The sequence below is a fragment of the Chelonia mydas genome, chromosome 12 (genome assembly GCF_015237465.2).
Source record: "Chelonia mydas isolate rCheMyd1 chromosome 12, rCheMyd1.pri.v2, whole genome shotgun sequence".
Lineage (NCBI taxonomy): Eukaryota > Metazoa > Chordata > Testudines > Cheloniidae > Chelonia > Chelonia mydas.
Genome location: NC_051252.2, coordinates 39017707 through 39043487, shown reverse-complemented (window position 1 = coordinate 39043487; position 25781 = coordinate 39017707). Strand labels below are relative to the sequence as shown.

At 46.5% G+C, this 25781-nt stretch overlaps 1 non-coding gene across 3 annotated transcripts; it reads left to right on the top strand.

The window, feature by feature from the left end:
- The first annotated feature begins 135 nt into the window (after positions 1-135).
- On the top strand, positions 136-24826 carry LOC114019379. 3 transcript variants are annotated; one of them, XR_003564460.3, is made up of 3 exons: positions 136-445; positions 773-1664; positions 24184-24826. It is a non-coding gene; the product is annotated as an uncharacterized LOC114019379 (transcript). The 3 variants fall into 3 exon arrangements; XR_005222249.2 differs by lacking the exon at positions 24184-24826 and adding an exon at positions 6269-11566; XR_006285135.1 differs by lacking the exon at positions 24184-24826 and adding an exon at positions 5067-5684.
- Positions 24827-25781: the final 955 nt, after the last annotated feature.

Genomic DNA, 25781 nt, shown 5'->3' with positions numbered 1-25781 from the left:
TAAGCTATTCTGGCAAAAAGGATTTATTGCTGTCTAACTACTTCTAGGCTAGGGCTCTTTTGCCAGCATAGCTAGTCAGTTGGGGGTGATTTTTCCTTCCTTGTCAGTCAGTCAAACTCAATCTGTTGTTGTCTCCCTTCTGGATCCTTCCCTTCTGTACTTAAATTTGCTGTTTTCCTTTATCCTAAAGCAATCTTCATTCAACCCCATATTCTCCTCCCCTTTGTTGCTAAGCACTTTGTGTAGGCTTCTCATGGGGTGGACTTCTCTTACGCCCTTCTCTGTCTGTTTTCACTTTCTCTGCTCCACTAAAATGAATTGCCTCTTTTCCAAGTCAGAGGCCATGTCTACACTACAACCTTTGGTCAAACCAAGTTATGGTAGGATACAGCTACTGAAGTTTGTGCATACGTTCTTGGCTGCTTGCATTGGTGATGCACCCTGGGTAAGTATACCTGTGTGCCATGCTCTGCTCTTTGGTGCAATGCCTATTGGGACTTTTTTGCAGTGTTTTGTGGGATAGTAATGATTCACCCGGGGTTGCTGAGAGCTAGGGGTTAAGTTCCCAGCATGCAACTTTCTCTATCCGCTAATACTTTCTACAGCCCATAATTTTAGTGCTTTTTTAATTTATTATTTTTTTAAATCACACAATCCTGTGCAGTGCTTTTCTGTCTCTACCATCTCTAACCAAAGCACGGAACCCGCATAGTTCAGCACTATTCTTATGACCATTGTAAATACAGGACGCACAATTCTTCTGTATTTGCAGACCTTCATAGGTGCTGGAACTAGGGATGCGGAGAGTGGCTTGAAGTGGCTTCCATTATATACAGGGTTTACAGTTTGGTTCAATGGCTCTCAGCACCCCCACTATACAAATTGTTCCAGCACCCTGCAGACCTTCAGGAAGCACTGCAACAACTGGGATCACAATGAGGAAGATGAGGATATCTTTGAGGAGAGATTGCTGATGGACATAGCAAAAAAATAATAATCCCAGATTGTTTGTGGCATTCATGGAGCAGCTGCAGACTGTGGAGTATTTCTTCTGGGCCTAAGAAACAAGCACTGATTGGTGGGATTGCACATAATGCAGATTTGGGACAATGAGCAGTGGCTGCAGAACTTTTGGATGCAAAAGGCCACATTCCTGGATCTGTGCCATCCTCACCCCCGCCCTCCAGTGCAGGGACAGAACGAGAGCTCATTGGCCGTGGAGAAGTGAGTGGTGATCGTGTTCTGGAAGCTTAAAGCGCTGGATTGCAACTGGTTAGTGGGAAATCATTTTGAAGTTAGAAAATCCATAGTGGGGGCCATTGTCATCCAAGTGTGTAAGGCCATTGAATGCTGTTCAAGACTGTGACTCCCAGCAATATGCAAGAAATGGTGGATGGATTTGCAAAAATGGGGTTCCGAACTGTGGTGGGGGAATAGACAGAATGCACATCCCTATCTTGGTGCCAGCCCACCTTGCTACAGAATACATCGACAGGCCTATTTTTCTATAGTTATGCAAATGCTATTAGATCCCTGGGGACGCTTCACTGATATCAACTAAGGTTGGTCCAGGAAGGTGCATGGTGCTTGCATCTTTAAGATCACAGGATTGTTCAGAAAGCTGCAAGCAGGGACATTCTTTCCTTGGTGGCTGATTAACATTGGTAAGCTAATCTAATCGCCTTTTATGATGAGATTACTGGTTCTGTGGATGAAGGGAAAGCAGTGGATGTATTGTTTCTTGACTTTAGCAAAGCTTTTGACACGGTCTCCCACAGTATTCTTGTCAGCAAGTTAAGGAAGTATGGGCTGGATGAATGCACTATAAGGTGGGTAGAAAGCTGGCTAGATTGTCGGCTCAACGGGTAGTGATCAATGGCTCCATGTCTAGTTGGCAGCCGGTGTCAAGTGGAGTGCCCCAGGGGTCGGTCCTGGGGCCCGTTTTGTTCAATATCTTCATAAATGATCTGGAGGATGGTGTGGATTGCACTCTCAGCAAATTTGCGGATGATACTAAACTGGGAGGAGTGGTAGATACACTGGAGGGGAGGGATAGGATACAGAAGGACCTAGACAAATTGGAGGATTGGGCCAAAAGAAATCTGATGAGGTTCAATAAGGATAAGTGCAGGGTCCTGCACTTAGGATGGAAGAATCCAATGCACCGCTACAGACTAGGGACCGAATGGCTAGGCAGCAGTTCTGCGGAAAAGGACCTAGGGGTGACAGTGGACGAGAAGCTGGATATGAGTCAGCAGTGTGCCCTTGTTGCCAAGAAGGCCAATGGCATTTTGGGATGTATAAGTAGGGGCATAGCGAGCAGATCGAGGGACGTGATCGTTCCCCTCTATTCGACACTGGTGAGGCCTCATCTGGAGTACTGTGTCCAGTTTTGGGCCCCACACTACAAGAAGGATGTGGATAAATTGGAAAGAGTCCAGCGAAGGGCAACAAAAATGATTAGGGGTCTAGAGCACATGACTTATGAGGAGAGGCTGAGGGAGCTGGGATTGTTTAGTCTGCAGAAGAGAAGAATGAGGGGGGATTTGATAGCTGCTTTCAACTACCTGAAAGGGGGTTCCAAAGAGGATGGCTCTAGACTGTTCTCAATGGTAGCAGATGACAGAACGAGGAGTAATGGTCTCAAGTTGCAATGGGGGAGGTTTAGATTGGATATTAGGAAAAACTTTTTCACTAAGAGGGTGGTGAAACACTGGAATGCGTTACCTAGGGAGGTGGTAGAATCTCCTTCCTTAGAGGTTTTTAAGGTCAGGCTTGACAAAGCCCTGGCTGGGATGATTTAACTGGGACTTGGTCCTGCTTTGAGCAGGGGGTTGGACTAGATGACCTTCTGGGGTCCCTTCCAACCCTGATATTCTATGATTCTATGTGGAAATGCTAACAGTGATGTGGAGGGCCCAGCTGACCCCTTGATCCCCTGACGCATGAAGCCGGACGCTGCCCACCTTGACAGAACCAAGGAAAGATTCTACTACTGGCTTAGTATGTGCGGAATGATTGTTGAATGAGGTTTGGTAGATCGTAGGGTCACTGGGATTGTTTACGCACTCGATTAGATCTCAGGGAGAAAAACATCCCAGTGGTTATAGCTGCATGTTGTGCACTGTATAATATATGTGAGGCAAAAAGGGAAACGCTACCACTGGGTGGAGGGGCAAGGTTGACCACCTTTCTGCTAAATTTGAACATCCAAACACCAGGGCTATTAGAGGAGCCCAACCTGGAGCTATGTGTTTGAGGGAGGCTTTAGAAGTTCATTTTCAGTCAGCCACAGTAGCATTCTCTCTTGCAAGACAGACGCTGTCTCAAGACAGCGTCTGTCTTGCATAGTTTAAACCAGGTCCTGGTGGTATTGCTTTGCTACTGTGGTGCTTGATGTGTGTTTATGAGAACTGTTTCATTTCTTGGCCGCTTCTGTGCGTTCTGATAAAGATACTTTGTGTCTCCAAAAATATAACTTTTTTTTAGGGCAAAAATTCAGTGCACAAAATCAAAATGAAAACAAACACATACAATCTTGCACAATTTTTTAAAATAACTTAATGGGCTGAAACTTTTAAAGCTCCAATTGAAAAGGAAGCAAACATTTCTGTTCATTTGTGTAAACAGAAAGGTAGTTCAGTGCAGGTCACTGTGGCTACACATACACCAATGTGGTTTTCACAGGTCAGAGTCTGTGAAACTCTGGTTTCCCTTGGTATCCTGTGGCGTGGAGTAGTAGGGGTAAAAAAGATGCAGTCCATGATGCCATGTGGTATGTTGGGGGAGTAGTCAGGGCCGGATTAACTCTCCTGTGTGCCTGGGGCTATTAGATTTTGTGGGGCCCTTGTGTATAAGTCTTTTTGCTGGGAGGGAGTTTGGTGCAGGAGGCGGCTGGGGCAGGGGTTTGGGCTGCAGGAGGGGGATTCTGATCTGGGGCAGGGGATTGGGGTGCAGGAGGGAGCATGAGGTGCAGGCTCTGGCCAGGAGGCGCTTACCATAGGTGGCTGGCGGCACAGCAGGGCTCAGGCAGGCTGCCTGCATGCTGTGGCCCCACGCCGCTCCCGGAAGCAGCTGGCTGCTCGCATGTCTCTGCGGCCCCTGGTGGGAGGGGGACATCATGTCTCCGTGCACTGCCCGCGCCCGCAAGCACCACCCCTGCAGCTCCAATTGTCCTGTTCCCGGCTAATGGGAGCTGTGAGGATGGTGCTGGAGGCAGGGGCAGTGCATGGAGGCCCCCCCCCACCCCCCGCCAGGGGCCACAGAGACGTGCCAGCAGCCAGTCGCTTCTGGGAGCCATGTGAGGCCAGGGCAGGCAGACAGCCTGAACACCCCTTTTAGTGTCCTGGAGATGGCTGCCTGTGATTTATTTTTGCGGGGCACCCCCTTGAGCCAGGCCCCCAGGCTGCAGCCCCTAAAGCCCCTGCCTTAATCGGGCCCTGGGTGTAGGGAGCAGCAACCATGATGCAAGGGATGCAAAAGCTGGTGAGTCTAGGATTTTTGGACCTGTAGGTCAGCCAGAGTCTGCAGCATTTGGATTTGCTGCCTGAGGAGAAGCCCCATTATGTCCTGGTGCATTTCCTGCTCCTTGTCCTCCTGGGATTCCTGGGCCTTTTGCCTGTGCTTTGTCTTTCTCTCTGCTTTTGGTCATACTGGGCCTCCAAGCTCTTGTTTGTAGGCAGCTACAGCACTGGCTTGCAGAATCTCGCAGAACATGCCCTCCATAGTGCTCTTCCTTCTCGTCTTCAGGGTCAGGCATCCTTGGGGTCAGGCACCACACCAAAAGCTGCTGATAAAAACAGCCAAATGCTCCATTAGATTTACAGGAAAGATAAGCTTCCAAATTCCCTTCCCTTAAGTCCCAAACATACTTCTGAGAAATGCTTATTGGCAGTTCAGCTTTGGAGCACCTCAGTACAGCACCACTGTCCAGCTCCAACCGTGATGAGTATGGCCTGGCAAGGACTGGCTGGGAGGGATTCTCTGTTGCATGAAGTTATAGAATTCTGGCCCTTATTCCATGAGTATAGGACAATGGCACTGAAAATTGGTACTGTTTTCTACAGGCAGTGGTAATTTTAGCTGATTTATCTCACTTCTGAGGATCACAAAGGCGCAGAGAATCCAGATGATATTGGTGTCCCGAAGCCACCTAGGCCCGTAAGCTATTAGTCTGTTTATGGCAATGGTGCCGATGAACTGTCATGGGAAAGTGTCTTACTGCACAGGGAGAAATAAGGCTACCCTTCCTAGACACGTTCAGGAGAGGATTGCACAGTACCTCCATGATAGTAATCAAGATCTCTCAGGAGGATAAAAAGGGACATTCCTAGTCACATAAACAAACTGCTTCGTCTTCCCCCCCAGCCCCCTCCTGCCTAGCCCAACAAGGGAATGAAAAACAGATGATGACTCTACCTCTGGTTGTCCTACGTCAGTGGTTCCCAAACTGGGGTTTGCAAACCCCTGGGGGTTCTCCAGAAAAATTTCACTAATGGCAGCCAGAGGACCCCAGGCATTGGAGGCAGCAGGTGGGACCTGGTTGCAGGGCAGACAGCCTGAGCCCCAGGAGGAGCAGGGTAAAGACGCAAGAATCAGCTAGTGTTTCCTCAAGTCCACACTGTGGAAAATCTAAGTCTAATGATCATGATGGTCCTGGAAAATCACTTACAAAGAAAAGAAAATATGACTATGATTATATAAAATATGGCTTTACATGCATGGTGATCAAGAACGTCCAAAACCACTGTGTGAGATTTGTGGTGATGTTCTAGCAAACAGCAGCCTCAAACCTTCTCTACTTTGGCGCCATTTAGAAACTAGGAATCCTGCACAACTCGACAAGCCTGTTGATTTTTTAAGCGAAAATTAGCTGAGAGGAAAAGTGACATTACCAGTTTTGTATCCAAAGCAAGTACTGATAATGAAAATGCACTTGAAGCGTCATACTGTGTGAGCTACCGAGTAGCAAAAGCATGAGAAGCCCATACCATAGCACAGAGTTTGATGGTCCATGTATAAAAGATGTAGTTCATTGCATGCTCGGAGAAAAGGCTGCAAAAAGGATTGACATGGTACCTTTGTCCAATAATACGTTGTCACAAAGAATTAATAACGTGTCAAATAATGTAGAGACCACAATTGTACATAGAGTGAAAAATAGTCCATATTATGCTATACAGTTGGATGAATCAACTGATGTAGCTAATCTAGCTATTTTGCTACTGTTTGTACATTATGTGAATGAAGAAGACTTGTTGTTTTGCAGACCATTGAAGAACGTACAACTGGAGAAGATATCTTCAGTCTGACTAATGCATATTTTCAAGAAAAGGAAATAGATTGGTCTCGTTGCTTAGGCATTTGCACTGATGGGGCCACATCAATGGCGGGGAATTATACTGGATTTGCAGCTTGAACAAAAAAGGTTGCATCAAAAGTCTCTTGGACTCATTGCAGCATCCATAGACAAGCCCTCGCAACAAAACGCATGCCTGCGGGACTGAAGGAAGTGCTGGACAATGCAGTGGAAATGGTGAATTTCATAAAATCATGGCCAAAAAATTCCAGAATATTTCATGTACTTTGTGAAGAAATGGGTAGTATACACAATTGTCTGTTGACCCATACTGAAGTTAGATGGCTCTCATGGGGCAAAATCCTTGTGTGCTTGTTTGAGCTTAGAACCGAAATCCTAGTTTGTTTTGTTTTGTTTTTTTTTCCAACAGCCACCCTTTTCACCTTGCCAGCTGTATGGAAAATAATGTCTGGCTCCAGAGCATAGCTTATTTAGCAGATATTTTCTCAAGAATTAATGACCTAAATTTATATCTTCAAGGCCTCAATATAACAGTTTTCAATGTGCAAGAGCGAGTTGAATCCATGATAAAGAAGTTGCAGTTCTGGGAAAGTTGTTTGGAAAACAATCAAACTGAGTGTTTCACTAATCTTCATGACTTCCTGGCAGAACACAAACTTCAGCTGGATCAGTGCACTAAAACCAATACAATTGCACACCTAAAAGGACTTTGCACAACTTTCAGGGAATACTTTCCAGCTATGTCAGGCGATAATGACTGGATTCGCAACCCTTTTGATGATAACACTTTCTCAACACAGATATTGAACACTGAGGAAAAAGAGAAATTGATTGAGATCTCCTGTGATTACGAATTGAAAAGGAGTTTCAGAAGTCTGTCATTGATCAACTTTTGGCTGAGTTTAAGAAACAAGTACCCCCTTCTGGCAGAAAAAGCTGCTGCAGTTTTGTTACCATTTTCAACAACATACTTATGCGAGAAAGCGTTTTCCTCATATGCACATCTGAAAACCAAATACAGAAACAGACTGGACGCCGAACCAGACCTGAGACTTTATCTTTCTCCAGTGGTTCCGGACTTCCAAGAGCTATGCAGAGCAAAGATGCGCATCCATCACACTGAGGAAATTTAAACTTAAATTCCTGGAAATACTCATTTTTAGGAGGGGATTCATGAGATTTCACAATTTAGTGAAAGGGGTTTGTGGGCTGTTAAAGTTTGGGAACCACTGTCCTATGTCTACCCAAGTACAGGACACTGAATCAATGTGGATCATGTAATTGGACTGCCATAGGACTGTTCAGGAATTTGTTTCGCATTTACTTCCTAACTTTTTAGTTTCTCAAGTAAGTCAGTGAAATGAATGAAAAGTCGATACTTTTGTCTTGTACACGTGGTGGTGGGCTGGGCGACATCTTTAAATGGGGGTGGGGGAAGAAAAAGCAAATAAAACATTGTAAAGAAAATGCATGCATGCACACACTTACCTGAGCTACCTTCCTCTTCATCGTCAGGCTCATCTGCGCTAAATTCCTATGGAATTTCAAACAGGTCCTGGCTTACGGCATGGGTGAAATCTCTCACCATGTCCGTCCACTGTCCCCCGCCCGCCACTGCCCACCCTCAGTGTTCATGGGAGCAGTCTCCTGCTGGTCCACTGAAGAATCCAGCGAGGTCTGCCCATCACTGGTAGGATCTTGCCCAAGAATGGTATGCAATTCATTGTAAAAGCATGAAGTCTGTGGGGCAGCACCAGATTTCTTGTTACCCTCCCTGGCCTTGTGGTGTTCTTAGTGAAGTGCCTTTGCTTCCAGGCAGGACTGTTGCTGATCCCTGTCATACTCCTTTGCCTGCATCCCCCATCCAATCTGCTCGTAGATGTCCACATTTCTATGGCTGGTCCATAGCTGTGGTTGCACAGCCTCTCCTCCCCATAGGCACAGGTGATTCAATACTGCCTGCCTGCCTGCCTGCCCCAATGTGGGCGTGGATTAATGGTCAGTTGGATGCAGACAACAGAGGTGAGCTGCTAGGTGTGCTGATGAAGCCTGGCAACCAGGAAAGGGCATTTCAAAAACACTCAAGATTTTTTCAAGGGGGGCTGGCATGGGATGGATTTTCTGTCTCTGTGACCCCTGGGCAATGGAGTTTAAAGTTGTGAGCAGAGTGGTCACTATTATGGGGACTGGGGCATTGTGGGATAGCTGCTGGAGGACTGACACAGGTCATGCAGTGTCTACACTGACTGTGTGGACCTCAGTAGGTTGACTGTGGTTCTACGCTATTTGGGATGGTGGTGTTACTGTAACAGGACACTGATGTTGGCCAGAGACAAATTTGAGTGTAGCCATATACACAAATAGGTCAACGTATGTGGGACTTGTATCAACCTACCTTTGTAACGTAGATCAGGCCTGTAGGTCTCTTCATTATACTTATTCACTCATTCCATCTGCTCTTTGACATGGTTGATCGCTCAATTTTCCTTGAAACTCTGGCCTGGCCTACACTTAAAACTTAGGGTGACACAGCTACAGTCTTGAGTGCCATAGCTTTACTGACCTAACCCCCAGTGTAGATGCAGCTAGGTCAGTAGGGGCAGGCCTCCCAAGGGAGGCGTGGGAATGTGTCATGGGAGGAGCGATCTGTGGTTTTTTGTTTTTTAAAGGTCTGGGTAGCTGGGGCTTGTGCAGAAGACTGTGCACACCCAGGAGGTGGGGAAGAAGCAGACAGTAGAGCCCTGCCACCCAGGTTTGTGCTCTCCTTCTTCCCCCCCACCCCCCGCCCAATCCCTTACCTGGAGATGGGGTTCTGGTTGTCTGCCCCGGGGTGGCGGCAGCAACAACGCAGAAGGGTGGTAATGGGGTGCTAAGTCTGCTGTGAAAAGTGATATTGACGAATATCCCTTTTCACATTGCCACCCTTACCTCTCCACCGCTGCTGGTGTGGCACTGCCTTCAGAGCTGGGTGCCCAGCCAGCAGCTGTTGCTCTCTGCTCTGCCTCCAGAGCTGGGTGGCAGAATATGTACTTGTGGGAGGGAGACGTGAATGACTTCAGACACAAAGAAAGGGGGCCTGGTCAAATAAGTTTGAGAACCACTCAAATAGTCAGTGAAAGAATGCTTCCGTCAACCTAGCTACCGTTGCTTGGGGAGGTGGAGTTTTAACAGCGATGGAAAAAGTCTGTGTCTACACTACGAGGTTACAGTGGCATAGCTCTGGCACCCAAGGTGTATACGTGGCCCTTGTCTCCCACCCAGAATTTCTGTGTGGTTCTCCTGTTTTGCTAGCTGGTCCTTCAGTGTCACTTTCAGTAGCTAGCCACAGAGCAGGGGAAGAAGACTATTTGCCAGGGATCTGTGCTTGTTTCCCTCTACACTTGCTCCCTGGATGACTTCATTCACGGCCATGGTTTCTTCTCACCTGTTTTAGTGAGACTCCAGATTTCTCTCTCCAGCCCAGAGTTCTCTTTAGTCCAAGCTCACCTATCTTGTCTGTCTCCAACATCTTTTCAATGAAAGGTTACGGTGCTATGGAAAAGTATAGTAGTAATAGGAATCTTTTCAAAGGATCTCCCTCCTGCTCCCTGGTGTGTCTGAATTAACACTCCCTTTTTGGAAGAGTGTTTTAGGATGTTAATTGTCATCTACCCCTCAGATGTCTTTGTGAACCTTGTACTTAGCAAGGCCTGTTAGCATATTAATATCCTTCTTATGCCTGGAAGTCTGTTTGTATCACGGGCCTAATTGTCAAACGTTAATTAAACTCAATTAATCCATAGTGGGTGGACAGAACTGCTATCACTGCAGCGGGTTGTTACCCCAAGGGGAGTAAGGTAATGCTTCAGAGAGGAAAATAGTAAGGGGAAAGATAGAAAAGAAAGCCCCGTTTCTCAGAAGAGCAGACTCGGCTCCCTTCCGTGTCTGTCACCAGTGGATTTAGCTTACAATAAGGGTGTCCCTCCCTCCCTGTGTGATGTAATAAAAATGAAGGAAAGACAAGGTAATATTGTGCAAACAAAGATAAGTATATTAAGGGTAAAGGTACAGAGAACTGGAAAAACGGAGGGAAGAAACTTAACCATACAGTGATTCAGTGACTGGCATTAGAAGCTTGAAGCTCAGACCCACAAAACCTCCCTTGGTATTCAGAAAAACAATAAATAAAACCCCAATACAGAAACCTTTTCCTACGAGTGAGGCGCAGTGGACACAGCATATAGGGGTGAAGCCCATGACCACCTACTCTCCGGCTCATGTGGAGCCTTGAGGAGGACTACTGGGGAGCCGTGACAACTGCTGGATTTCGTTGCAGGCAGGGAGTCCCTCTAGGATGATAGACACTAGAAAAGCAGGACCCTCCAGCGGTAAAATGGATTCAGTTTGCTGTGGTGGGGATAGTGAGGACAGGCCTCTCCTTCCTCAACCTTGCTGCAGGATAGATGGTACTCTTCTCTCTAGCTCTGGAGCATTAGGAAGACCCGACCACGCACGTGCTGCTGCTGGAATGGACAGCACAGGGCAGGTGCTGAGCAAGTTCTTTATATAGCCTTTTTGGCAGGAAAAACTGGTTTAGACCAGTTTGAGCCAGGGAAATCCAGTGTCTTTAACAGTAAACAAGTCTGCTTACAGAGATGAAGTCCGAGAGTCACAGGTGATACACTCCATATTGGATTTCATTAAAGCCAGTGATTTACATAACCTTTACCTTATACCTTTATCTTATACATACTATTAAAACTGCTAATTAAACACATTTAAACAATACCAACACAACATTTCTTACTAACAGGGTATATGAGAGGTTGTGAGACTGAAACCCAGAGTCATGAAACAGCAGGTTCCTGCCTCTTAGGCTGTCAGAGATTAGATTTGACACAGAGGTGAGGTGTTTAAACTCTGGCCTTGTCTAGATTAGGAAAATAGTTCATGTTTAAAAACATGTTAGTGTCCCCCTAGGGTACATCATGACCGGTTAACATGAATTTAAAAGGTGTTAAATGGTATCTCTACTAAGTGCTTATCATGTTAGCTAACTCCACTTTAATACAACTTCTTTTAATTAATCATGTTTATTATGGTGGTGCCTAAGGACCACCCATGACTGGGACCCCATTGTAGGTACTGGACAGACAATAGCAGACCTTCCCATCTAAACAGACAAGACAGACACAGGGTGGGGGTGGGGGAGGGGGAGGGGGAGGAACACAACCAGAGCAAACTATGCAATGGTGGCAAATGGCATGTTAGTTCCATTTTTATGGGGGTGGGGGTGAGGAAGGTGGGTCTAGTTTGGGGAAGGGGGAAATCAGCTAAATGGAATGAAAAGTGAAGGGGGAGGGGTCTTTCCCCAGGCCTTACCTACACTGGAAAAGTGCAGTCGTTTAACTAAACTGATTTAAAACAATAACACAAAACACAATCGAGTTAAAGCAGTGCACTCCCTTAATGCAGACTCACTTAAAACCATTTAAAAACCTTGCTTACATCAATTTATCATGTGTTGGCAAGTTAGGCCCTGGGTTTCACACAGAACATGCACTGTTTAACTAAACTGATTTTAAAATAGTTTTTAAGTAAACTAGGGCAACTTTTGTTTTTAGACATGACTGACTTCAGCTAAATGGATACAATGAAGGATTAAGCAGGTTTAAGTGCAGCTACATTAGGAGGCTCTGCCAGTTTCATTAGGCCTTGTCTACACAAAAATTTGCACCAGGTTAGCTAAGGCTGTGTTTATGCTAGGATTTGGCACCAAAGTTGAGAAACAACTGCTCTCCGTGGCCCCCCTACAATCACAGTGGAGCATGATTTGGCTAATCACACAGAGTATGTCTACATTTGGAACTGGGGTGATTCTTAGCTTGAGAAGATATACCCACTAGCTCTCATTGAGAGCTAAAAATCAAATGTGGATGTGGCAGCGTGAGCAGCAGGAGGGGCTAGTCGCCCCAAGCATGCACCCCTCAGAGAAGCTAGGTCTGTAGTTGGGATGGATCGCTCACCCCTCTGCCATGTTATGCTACGTTTAACATGCCAGCTCAGTAAGAGCTGGCACAAGCGTGTGAATTGCACCTCCAGCTCGAAGCTCAGACACGCCCACAGAATGGGCCAAACTCAGCCTCTCCCATACCAAAAGATTTTAGCCCTGATGCAATAGTCTACATGTCCAGAGAGGCTTGAAACAGTATTTTCTGCTTCAGGAACTATTTATTTACCAACATAATGTGTAGTTGAGTTGTGATGCTTGACCTCCTGCTCCCCTGCCTAAGTCAAACTCTCTCTCTCAAAGATCATCAGATGGGAGAGGTACTACAAGAAGCCAGTACAAAGTAATAGGATACTCCCTTTTGCAATGCCTACCACAAAGTAGGGTACAATTAGAGGGAGATGCAAGAAACCTTGGCTAACATGTCCCAGATGAATATCCAAGATATATTCTTAGCCTGATAAGATGTATTCAGGAGCCAAAATGTCTTAATTACAACTCTAGAATTCATAGATCTGATGATGTATTGCATAGATTACAAATTTGCAAGTACTTTCCTCCCTCTGTGTAAGAAATGTAACCTTGGAAAAGGTGACTTCATTCCCTGCCCTTGGATTGGTAAAACTGTTTCCTTTGGGAGTGTATCCAATACTCTGAGAAGATGGATATAACCTGATCCAGGCTTGGCCAAGCTGGGATATGCTCCAGCTATGACATCATTGAATAATATTGCAATTTAAAAAAAGTGTATTTACTACTGGTGAAAGGTGCTGGACTGGAGACTGAAACCCCCAATTTATCTACTGAACAGGAACACCTCAAGAAGCAGTACTAACTTCCCTGGCCCACGTGCCTCATCCCAGATACAGAGAGACCACCTTTAAGAGTGGGACCTGGGAGAAAGATCTGTTTCCTTGGCCTCTCTTTTCAACCTGATGAGAAAAATGACAACTAGCATCCCCTGCGACGGTGCCGTTGTCCCCTGTCAAACCTAGCAGTTAGTCAAAGTTTGGGGCCCTGTAGGTTTTTCAGTTCAGCGTAGAAGTTTGTTATAATCAGGTGTTTATTTGATGCAGTTTTGTTTATTTACAAAGAATGTGTTAAGTCCTGTGTCGGAAGAAAGAAGGAATCAAATAGCAGGAAAAAGCTGTGACAGACCCAGGGTACAATCTAGACTAATGAGTAGCTGTGTCACCCCTGCCCTCTAACCTATTGTGCCATTTACAATGCTTTGGTGCTGTAGCCTCCAGTCTGAATTGCTCACAAACAGCCTCCAGCATGTAAGTCAATCCCAGCTATGTCTGTGTGTGTGCTGCAGCCAGCCAGACCTTGGCTCTCACCAGCGTTGGTTATCCTTCAGGGTGACTCCAACGCATTCCCAGTCTTAGATTTCCTCTCAGAAATGTGTCTTGTATTACCCAGCCCTCTCCTGGACAATACAAATTCATGTAGCGTCTGTATTTCTTTAAAAGAAATAATATGTACACACCTTATTACCACAAATGGAGTTTCACAAACACTTCAATTTAAACACACTGAAATAGGTAAAAGAATAAAACAAGTTTATTAACTACAAAGAGAGAGATTTTGAGTAAGAGTAATGAGGCATAAAAGTCAGAAAAGGTTACAAGAACAATAAAGATAAAATGCAACTAGTGCCTAACTGTTAAATTCAAAGCAGTTTTTTCACCACATGCTCTCAGCAGTCTTACTGACCAAACTTCTTAGTTCAAGACCCCTTCTCCAGTTCAATGGCTTCTTCCTTTGTTCCTCCTGGTGCAGCGAATCCATGGGCAGGAAGGTAGGGAGGAGGGGTACCTTCAGGTGTTTGTCTCTCCTTTTTATAGTGTCGGTCCTCCTCCTTGGAAAACTTTCCAGCTGAGATTCAAGAGACAGGCCATAGGAAAGGATGATCCCTGCTGCATTTTCCTCACCTGTTGGAGCTTCTTTTGTTTCCCTTCCTGCTTGATGACTTTGCTGCTTAAATGCAAATTAAGCAGCGCACACATTCCTTTGTTTGAGAAAGATCTGTTTGTCAACCTCAGTCTGGAACATGTGTTAAGATCATCATGCAATGGAATCTTATAACTTCACATACATTGTTGCCACACATATTTTATTGGGACAGTACTGACCAGCAAATTATGAGTTTTCAAATGATGTCTCACAAAGGCAATAACTTTTGTACAAAGTGTGCAATAGTGTGTAGTGTATGGACACGGGTACATTGTGTCATAACAACTTCTCTTGTTCATAACACCATAAGCACTCTTTTAGCCTACACTTCTGACCCAAAAACCCTCTCCCCAGGTTTCTTCCAGGAGCAGCCACCCTGCTTTCAGCTAATATGAATTACGCATTGAAGTTCAATAGTTGTTAATATAAAGAGTTAGAAACTAAAAGTAAAAATCTCTTCTGCTCTCAGATGCTCAACTTTCACTCTCTTGGCCCTTTTGATGTTATATTTTTACAAGTTCTCTGATCCTCATGGGTCTTTTCTTTATTAGCAAACTTAATAATCGTCATGATTCACACCCAGTGCAGATTATATGATACATTCGTAAAAACAATTAAGCTTGCTGGGAGGGGAGGGAGAACTGGGGGGAGAGGAGTTTGGAGTTATGGAGGGGGAGGGGGATTAATGGGAATCGGGGAGGGAAAGGGAGAGAGGCTTGGGGGCTCTGGTTGGGATGTCAGTTATTGGGAGGGGAGAGACAGAGCGGTAACATAAGGATTGTGGGACAGATTAAGTCAGGGTCACTTGTCAACCCTACATTCTCCCCTCCTATGTGCAAACTGGGATCTGGGGCCTCCTGTCTCTCTGGGGGTGTCTGATATTTTTTCCCTACCCCCTTCACGTACCATCTGGACTCTTGGGGGCCTGCACCATTAGGGGTGGCTTAGCACCTCTCTTCATTCTCTGCAGGTGGGAGCTGGGATCTGAGCCTCTCTCCCTGCCCCCATGTGAGCCAGTATTCTGGGAAACGCACCTTCTCTAGATGAGGAGTTGAGAACAGGCATGCTTGATGCATACAATGGGCTCAAGCACTGGGGAGGGGGAGGGGAACACCCAATGAAGTGAATGGACCAGTTCACACATCTCAAAGCTATTGTTTCAGGCTATATTCATTTCTGTGGGGTGTTCTCATTCAGCTGAGACTATCACCTTGAGATGAATGGGTCACTTAAAACCTCTCAGAGCCACCTGTGTTCCCAGGATTATCCTGTGCTGGGGATTTGGCTACAGCAAAGCAGCTGATAATCATTAATTTCATGTTATAATGGAGAGCCAGCTCTGCTACAGTTAAGATTGCAAAGACTTTTCTAAAGCATGGGTTTGCAGGACAAATTTTTTGGTGGCCTCAGAGTACGGCCACCAGCTCTTGCTGGTGGCCACTGTGACATTGCACTCCATATGTTTATGGAAATATGCTTATATTTCATTTTTATATTTGATATATTTATATATATGTATATATAATTTATATATATATTTATATATTTAATATATTTTTATATTTTATATTTATTTATATATTATATGCTTATATTTCATATTTATATTTACATCCGATGAAGTGAGCTGTAGCTCACGAAAGCTCATGCTCAAATAAATTGGTTAGTCTCTAAGGTGCCACAAGTCCTCCTTTTCTTTTTGTTTACTTGAAAGCTTTCCTGTGAGTCAGGCTGGCAAAAATGAAGAGTAGGGGGATCTCACAGGACATGTGACCATGTCACTTGGTACTGGAATCCATCTTAAATCTTGTGCTTTTCCATTTAAAAGGAGGGGTGGGGACCCAGAGAGACAAGAGAGTCCCACCTTGTGCCAAAGATATAAAAGGGGGTGAAACAGAACAAAGGGGGCTGCAGTCATAAGAAATCCCCTAGTTACTACCTGATCTGGAACAAGGACTGTACCGGGGACAGGATTGGGCCCAGTCTAGGAAGAAGTCTAGTCTGTGAAAGAAGCTTATTGGAACATCTCTGAGGGTGAGATTTACCTGTATTCAATTTCTTAAATGTATTAGGCTTAGACTTGCGTGTTTTGTTTTATTTTGCTAGGTAACTTACTTTGTTCTGTTATTTCTTGAAACCACTTAAATCCTTCTTTTTATACTTAATAAAATCATTTTTGTTTATTAATTAACCCAGAGCAAACTATTAGTACCTTGGGGAGCAAACATTTGTGCATCTCTATCAGTATTATAGAGGGCAGACAATTTGAGTTTACCCTGTATAAGCTTTATACAGAGTAAAATGGATTTATTTGGGGTTTGAATCCTGCTGGGTGTCTGGGTGCTGGAGATAGGAGGACTTCTCAAGCTGTTCAGTTAAGTCCACAGCTTTGGGGGTGTGGTTCAGACCCTGGTCTGCGTTGCAGGAGCCTGGCGTGTCTGGCTCAACAAGGCAGAGTTCTGGAGTCCCACGCCATCAAAGAAAATGGGCCCAGAGGTAGTTTCAGCACATCAGGTGACAGTCCCAAGGGAGTCGCTATGATCGAACCCATCACAGCCACTCTCACTTTTTCCTAAGCTTTATGCATGTTTATTCAGATTGTCTTAAAATTTGCTACAAGAGGTTCCTGAGATACAGCGAGGGTTACCAACTTTCTAATAGCAGAAAACTGAACAACCTTGCCTTGCCCACGCCCCCATCACTGCGCCACTGCTTCTCCAAGATCCTGCCTCCACTCACTCACTCCCTCCCCCTCGCTCGCTCACACGCTCATTTTCACTGGGCTGGAGCTCCGGCAGGGGGTGCGAGCTGGAGGCCAGGGGTTCGGCATGTAGGAAGGGGCTCCAGGCTGGGGTACAGGCTCTGGGCTGGGGCCAGAAATTAGAGGTTCTGGGTGCAGCAGGGGGTTCTGGGCTGGGGCAGGGGTGTAGCACTTACCTCAGGCAGTTCTGGAAAGCAGTGTCATGTCCCTCCAGCTCCTAGGCTGAGGCACAACCAGGGGGTCTACACAGTGCCCCTGCCCACAGGCGCCACCCCTGCAGCTCCCATTGGCTGTGGTTCCTGGCCAATGGGAGCTGTGGAGCCAGTGCTTGGGACAAAACACATGTGCGGGGGTAGCACGTGGAACCTCCCTGGTCGCTCCTTTGCCTAGGAGACAAACATGCCGGCTGCTTCCCGGGAGCCACGCAGAGGCAGTTAGGGAGCCTGCCAGCCCTGCTGTCCTGCCAACCGGACTTTTAACAGCCTGTCAGCAGTGCTGACCGGAGCTGCCAGGGTCCCTTTTCGATCAGGTGTTCCGGTCGAAAACTGGACACCTGGCAACCCTAGATACAGCCCCCTTGGGAAAAACAAACTGCTTTTCTTAAAGTTAACAGATTCTAGCAATTTTTTTTTTTTTGGCACGCCTGGCTTCCAAACTGCTGATGGCTTAATGGGACCAGAAGGGGAGGGTGAGACAGAAATGGCGACAGGGTTATATGTTGCAAAGGGAGGGGGAGGAATACTGTAAGTGGCAGGGGACAGAGAGAGACAAGTCTTCTTTCCCATGTTTAAAGTCACTGTATCCACCATGTAATAAACTGTCAAGTTTTGGGGACAGACCATGGATGAGATTTCTGTCACTGGCCAGTTAGCAATTACTCTCTGCCCCCCAGCAAAGCTTCAGAGCACAACCATTATCCTCATTCCACTATAAAAAAATGAACAGAGAGAGGGAGTACTTAGGAATTCCTATAGTGGCCTGCAACAGGCACACTCCATCCTCATCCTCTGATGCCTCAGAAACCTCTCAGACCCTGTCCAGTAACTTGGAACTTTGTATGAATTTATTTACATTCCTCTCACCCACAGTCTCATGCAGCAATGTACTGATAGTGTTTCTTGCCCCTTCCCACAGGATCCAGGGAAGAACAGTGCTCTCAGCATATACTGTGCTCACCTAGCCCAGATCCTCCCCCTTACATCTTTCCTGTTTCTTTCTTTATACCACTTAGCTGCTCATTGGTTCATCAGCCTGATCAGCTAATTAGCTGCATATCCCCACACAGCCTTCTCCAGGAGAACTGAGTGGTGCCTAATGATCAGATTGCTGGCTCCCACCCCAACCTTCAGTCATTCTACCTTAATGACCACCAGTTCCTACCAAAAACCTCTCTCTTTCTGGTCCAAAAATTAGGCGATTCACTGACAAAAAATTCATTGATGCAGAGTAAAGGTTGCCAGGTGGGATCTCAGACCTTCGCAGATGACCACACCCAGCAAATATCAAACTTCTGAAAACCAGGCAACCAAGAGTTAAGATACACACCGTGCAACCTTAACTTTGCCCTCTCTGAGCGATGCCCTTCTCTGCCAATATGCCCAGAGTGCATGCACACACTCTGCCTTTGAACTGTACTGAGCAGGAGCTACCAATATTTGCCCAACCTGCAAACACTTTGCCTACTCCACAGAAATTTTACAACTCCTTCACTATTATATGCACAGTGCCATTTAACATTACACTCTACTTTTGCTACCATTCATAAACCCCCCCAGACCACCCGCATCTCCCATCTAACTGTGCCCTGCTACTGACACCACCCTCACAATGCAATGCTGGAATCTCTTAAGGTACACATGCACCTCCTTCCTTCAATCACACATGGGGATGGGGGTCAGGGAGAGGGATTACCCCCTACTCACCTTGTGTCACAATCACAGCTCTGCCAAGATGCTCCCGCTAATCCCTGCACCATTCAATACAGCTACACCTAAGACAGTCAGTGCAACTGCGGTGTGTGAAAAGAATTCACAGTGGTTATTGCCAGCTTCAGGGGACCAGAGTTAAGGTTGCATGGCCATTTACTTTAACTCATTTCCTGGTTTTCAGAAGTTTTGAGTTTTGCTGAAATTGACATTCTGGAAGGGCACGAGACACGACCGGGCAAATTTAATACTGTGTTAATGAAGTTATTTGTCAGAATGTATTTATTATTTAACAGAAATATATTGTGACAGGGTGCAGGGATTTTATCTGGTCTTTGGCAAATGGGATTTACTCCTGCTCAGCTTTGCCCCCACCCTTCCACTGGTGTTCAGAGGAAGATAGGGAGAGAGCTGGAGGATAAGGGGAGAGTGCCTTGGAGGTAGAACTCCATACCCATTCACTACAGGACTGAGGAGATTGCTCAGGTTAGGGGTTTTCTGGAAATATTTGGTTAAAAAAAATATTACTTTGATCATCCTCAAGAATTAAACCCTTAAGGAAGAACACAGGCATCTTGAAAGATTTCTTACTAATTTCCCTTGTGATCACTCTACTGGCTTAAAAATGTAGACTCAACATGTGTGTATGTAACAAAGACTCAGTACTGCCAGCCTCAGGTATTCGGAATTGAGGCCACCCAGACGCATGCTATTTTTTAAAAAAGGTATTTTTAAAAATTTGCCTTTTGTTTTTTTGAGCTTTGAGTGTACTTGAGCCACATTTTCCAGCTATGAACGGCTTTTCTTTTTAAAATTAAAACAGATTCTCATGTAGTCCCATGGCTCCAGGAGCTGGGGGCTTTAAAACTCCAGCTATTGTGAGAGTGGGCATCTGTAAAGACTAACGTTCTAGCATCTTTTCTCTTTAAAAGGTGCCTGTGACAGGAAAAGAGTGAATTTGTGCTCTTTTTTGCTTTCCTGTGTTGTACAAAGTAGGCCTAAATATATATTTTTCTCCAAATATTTTTCTTTGCTTCCCCTATGTATTAGGGCTGTCAAGTTTTGTCTTCCATTTGTAGTGGGGGGATTCAAATACGCATTGTGTGCTTTCCCAAGCCTTAATGGAAGGGTACGGGAGCTGAACCCTTAAAGAAAGTTTTTTCCCCCCCTAAATGTTTCAGCTAATGTGGAAGGAACAAAAGCAAGCAAGCAGCCAGAATAGTCATTTCTCTCAGTAGATCACATTTTATTTATTGTGAAGTCATAATCCTAGTAGTTCCCTAGTCATCCACAGAGTCAAGAGGAGACCATACCAAAAGTTCTAATGTAAAAACCCACACAGATTAAAAATATAAATTTTCTTATGTATCATAAAAAAACCCTCTGGAAAAACACAAAGAAACCCAATTTTGCTTTCTTTTACAGTGCACCTTTAATCCTTTTTCTGTAGATGGACTGTTCATGCTTTCATATGTGGTGTTCAAATATAAAGGTCAGGGCCATGCAGAAGGCGGCTTTAACTTCCAACATAATGCAGGACCTCTGACAATGTCTTTCAGGGAGATTGTTACAGCCAAATATATTTAGAATATGAAGGGGAGAAAAAGGACCTTTCCCCTCTTGCTCACTACTGAATATTAGAGTATGGCTATACTAGAAATGCTACAGCCGCACAGCTGCGCTGCTGTAGTGTCGACACTTATTACAGCAATGATTGGAAGGGGTTCCTCTGTAGCTGTAGTAAATTCACCTCCCCGAGGGGCAGTAGCTAGGTTGATGGAAGAATTCTTCTGTCAACCGAGCAGTGTCCACAGCGGGACTTTGGACAGCTTAATTACATTGCACAGGATGTGAAATTTTTTACAGCCCTTAGCGATGTAGTTAAACTGATCTAGCTTTGCAGTGTAGACCAGCCCTAAGGCAGCAGAGGAAGGCATCTAACTTGGACACAGCATTTCACAGTGGAATGCGTAGAAGAGACGCTAATGGGGGGAAGACAAGTGAGTCTTTCTTTTGACAGTTTCATTAGATCTTACGGAGGAGGGAGAGAAGTAAGGCTTTGCCCTTTTATCTTATGTAAGACAGGGGACAGTCTTAAGAAGCCAAGCAGTACAAGGCCTGGTCTGTTGCTTAAAAATTAGGTCAACCTAACTACGTTGCTCAGGGATGTGAAAAATGTTGCCCCCGAGTACTGTAGTTAGGTCAACCTAACTCCCAGTGTAGATGCAGCTAGGTGGATGGAAGCATTAACAATTCTTAATTAACAATTCACAATGCAGTCAGACACCCAGACTCTAACCTTTCCCTACAGAGCCTGGTAAAGGCATCTGATATTGCAGAACCAGAGCAACCCCAATTTGTGCTTTGGCTCTGAAAAAAACTAAGGGGTTTAACACCTGGGAAACAGCCAGTATTTAGGAACGCCTGCCCCTGGCCACACCCATCTCAACAGTGTGCTGGGAGTTTCTGGGGGCTGGGGGGGGCAAGGCTGCCCTGATTCTGTACCTGTTGGCGCTCTTATGCGAGGAGTAAGTTCTAAGGGGCCTTACAGCTGCTTTGCTTTTGTCATCGTAAAGGGGCTGTAATGAATGCGTCCCATGGCATGGTAGGTGTGGAAGCGAAACCTCTCTCTGTCAGAAACAAATGAGTCCCACACACAATACCAAAGAGTTTTGTTGAGCTCTTCCTGTCTCACTGACCATTGCTGGCTGGCTGTTTCTTTGTGCTCCCCACAGGTTGTCTTGTCTGATTCTGTGATTGTGAGCTCTTTGAAGCTAAGACTGTCTTTTTGCTCTATTTGTACAGCACCCAACACAATGGAAAACTAGTCTGTAACTGGGCTCAGTGGTGCTACAGCAATACCCATAACCACATCCAGTGCAACCGTAGTATTTTTGCACTGGTACTATAATGCAGGAACCACCAACATGCAGCATTACCACAGCAGGAATCCCTATTCCCATGTACAGCACTCTGCACAGTAGCATTAGGGCACGGTGGCAGTCAAGCATGCAATCCCCTGCTTTTGTTGCTACCTCAAGCCCTTTGCGACAAAGGCAGGAGACTGGTCCAGCACGAGAGAGAGAGAGAATTGCTCCATCCCAAAGGAAGCAGGAGAAATGGCTGAAGAGCCACATTCAGTGGCAAACCAAGGTTCTGATTCATAAGGGTCTCAATTTTCCTTATGTGACTGACCTGTGTAACTGGAATGAAAAAGCCTCACACAAAACAGTCACAGCCATCGTGGCAGGGGCAGGGCAGTCTGGGTTTAGGTGCAAACGTAGGCCTGGTTTGACATAAGGAATTGGGCATGGATGAGGCCTCATTTCTTGGGAGACAGGACTCAAGAAGGTATAGGGATCAGCAGGCTGGAAACAGAACGTCTGTACTAGCTAAGACAAGGGGGACACCCACGGACGCATTTACAATGGATAAGATAAGAAAAGCCTCGAACATACAATGAGATGAAGAGTAAGTTGTGCACAAACAGTGCGTGGACTGAGAATGCTGTAGAGGGATTGGTTCCTACAAGATGACCAAGCCAATCTCAAAATGTGTGATTAATACACAGCAGATACAATGTGACATGTAAATGTAAACGAAGGAAGAGGTTTGCTGTGTAACTTTGGATGTATGGGTATGCCCTATATACCCACCCTACTCTGAGACTGATCAATTCAGCATAGCTTTGCTGGATGCCAAATAAAAGGAACTTGAGTGAAGCAAGCGGAGTCAAATTGAGTCCTTGAGGAACCAAGTGGAAGAGGTCTTGGGAGATCCCCAACAACAAATCAGCGTGACACTACTCTGTAGCCAGTAAGCTAAAGTGATGGTAGAAGTTTACCCTCTTACTGCTGGCTTGAGGTTCAGTTGTTTGCCAGGATGTATCCTCTTACTCCCCCCCATGGCTGGCCTGAGGTGGAGGTCTTGGCAGAAGTGCACGTTCTTGTGCTCCAGCTTGAGGTAAACCGAGGGTAAATTCTAGCACACCGATCCAGCAGATGCATTCTTAATGTTACTACTGTGAGCAGATACCTTGGTTTCAATTAGACTGCTCACAGTAACAAGTTCATGGCCTGTGTAGTGCTTGCAGGATCTGGCCCAAATACTGCAACATTAATTTGGAGGGAGGAGACTAGTATGGTTCCTATCCCCAGGGACCTGTGTGAGAAGTATCCTTACTTATTTTCATGAATGATTTGGAAGGAGTGAGCAGAATACAAATGAAACTGTATTAAAAATGCAAACATTTGTCTTATTGTAGGATTGTATGTAATGTCCCTCGGGGGAGACATGACTAATGTAAACCCTGGAAAACGTTATGAGCTTCAAAGGTCTCTTTTAAACAATCTGGCAGACAAGAATCCTAGGAAATACATGGGAAGAGGGGAACACAGATTCCAACCCCTGGATCCAAACTTTTGATTCTACACCCTGAGGAGAAACCCATTGTCTACTGATTACTTGTTACCAGGGTTTCAGGATCAGAGACCCCACTTGTATAAAAGGGTGGGGGGGGGGGGGAGGGGAGAAGAGTCTCACAGATTCATGAGGGTTCTAATTCTGAGCAAAAGGTGATATGAACTGATAACCACAGAAAAACTCCTATATGTGGTTTGAGGGACTGACTCCTACCAGAACCATTGCTGGAGTTGGGGGTAAACTAATCAACATGTGTGCAGGTTTTTATTTTAATAAGATTTCTGTTAATGCTTTCACCTTAAGAATAAATGGGCTTACTTAGGAAAACCTGTGTGGGACCTTAAAACTTTAGCTAATTATGCTGTTTTAACTTCTGTTGAGAAAGCAAAGCAGACCTGCTTAAGCAGTTAGACATGCTGGGGAACTCAGTGTAGGCAGGGAACTGTGTAGCCCAGCAAACCCTGGTAAGAAGAGAGAGAGAGACCTAGGTCTCCATCCAAGAGAGGTAACAGCTGAGGAGCTGGGAGCCTAGAAGTGGGTGCCTTTCCTGAGCTACAAGGGGGAAAACCACATGTGCAGTTCCCCTGAGCTTTTACAGTTTTATGTGCAAGAAGAAAACAAAGGGAGATTAAGTTTGGGAAAAATTTAGGAATTGGCCATGGCTGATGCATTTACAGTGTGTTATAGCTGCAAAAAAGTTCTGGGTTGCTTGTGCAGATGCATTATTTCATGTCCCACTATGACAGTCAGAAGCACCATAGCTCAAAGTCCCCAACACCCTCACATGATGGTAGTACCTTTTCTGTTGCAGGGCCTTGAATACGGAATATGATCAAACAAGAGCTCAGAATGAATCCTGATGTCTCAAGATTTGGATAAAAAGTGGAGACCTGATAGGTGGATCCCTGCCTCAAGCGCTCTCCAGCAGGCCACAGCACAAGTGCACTTGCCTCAGTTTCCTCTCGGTCCAGTCATAAAGGGAATACAGTTGCTCAGTATCCAATCCAAGAAGCTCACTTTGAGGCATTCCTGTACATGTTCTGTACATGTAGTGGTAAACACCCATTTTTTCATGCTTTGTGTGTATAAAAAGATCTTCTGTACTTTCCACTGCATGCATCCGATGAAGTGAGCTGTAGCTCACGAAAGCTTATGCTCAAATAAATTGGTTAGTCTCTAAGGTGCCACAAGTCCTCCTTTTCTTTTTGCGAATACAGACTAACACGGCTGTTACTCTGAAACCTGTGCATGTTCTGTGGTCCATAGAATCCTCATTATAAAACCATTGTTCCAAAACCCCGAACTACAACAGGTACCATTACAGCAGTTTTTCATGCTCCCTCCCAGGCTATCATTTCCAATTCACCCTCCCAGAAGTCCATCCCCAGACTCTTTCTACCTTGTTCCAGGGCTCCACCCTCCAGGCCGTCTACCTGATGGCTCCCAGCTTTGCTCACTTTCCCCGACTCTTCTCTGGTATCCCCAAGTCAGGTCTCCCACGAGCTAACTCCCCGCAGCATTTCACTCAGCCAGGCCTTGCCCGCCCTACCCGCCCCGAGTGGCCGGCCCTCCTTGCAGGACCAACCCCTTGTTCTGGTCTTTGCTGCCTGCAGGCCTGCTGCAAGTCAGCTTTGCAGTGTTCCCCCCACCCAGGCCTCCCCACCGACCCCTCCTCCAGCATCGGCCCTCTTGCCTCGGGCTCACGGCCTCCTTGCCAGGCTGGCTGTTCCTAGCCGACCCTGCCTGAGCGCTAACTCAGCAGGCGTCCGCCGGCTCCGGCCCGTCCTCACCACCAGCCTTCTGCTTTTCCCCACGGTGCTCCGGCCCCCTCCTTTCCGCCCCAGGCAGCTCTCGCCCGGCCCCTTCCCGGCTGGCTCCTGGGCCGCTGCCCCCGTCCCGCCCTTTGCATAGCCCCGGCCGGGCTCTGAGCCCTTCTACGCCAAGGGCCGCGCCTGGGCAGTCCCCGAGCAGGCCGGGGGCGGCCCCGGGGCAGGCGGCGCCTTACCGGAGACAGAGGGGCGGGGGCCGGAGAAGGAAGCGACCCGGGCCCTGGAGCCCAGGACCTCGTTGGAGCCGGGGCCCCGCCCCTGCGCGAGCGGAGATCCAGCCGCGACATCCGGGCCGCGCGGGCCGCCCCCCAGCGGGGCCCGGGGCCGCGCGGGGAGCCGGAGCCAAGCCGGGGCGGAGGGGACGGCCCCCCGCGGTCCTGGGGCGGGCTGCGAACGGGGCGCCCGCGGGAGCCCGCAGCCGCCCTGCCCCGGCCCGGCCCGGCCACCGTCCCCGGCGCAGCCTCTTCCTCGCGCCGCCAAGGCCCCGAAGGCTACAGCGGAGCGGAGACGAGGCAGCCACGCCCCGGAAAGAGCCGATCACGCGACTCTCCCGAGGCGGCCCCTGCGTCACGATAAATGA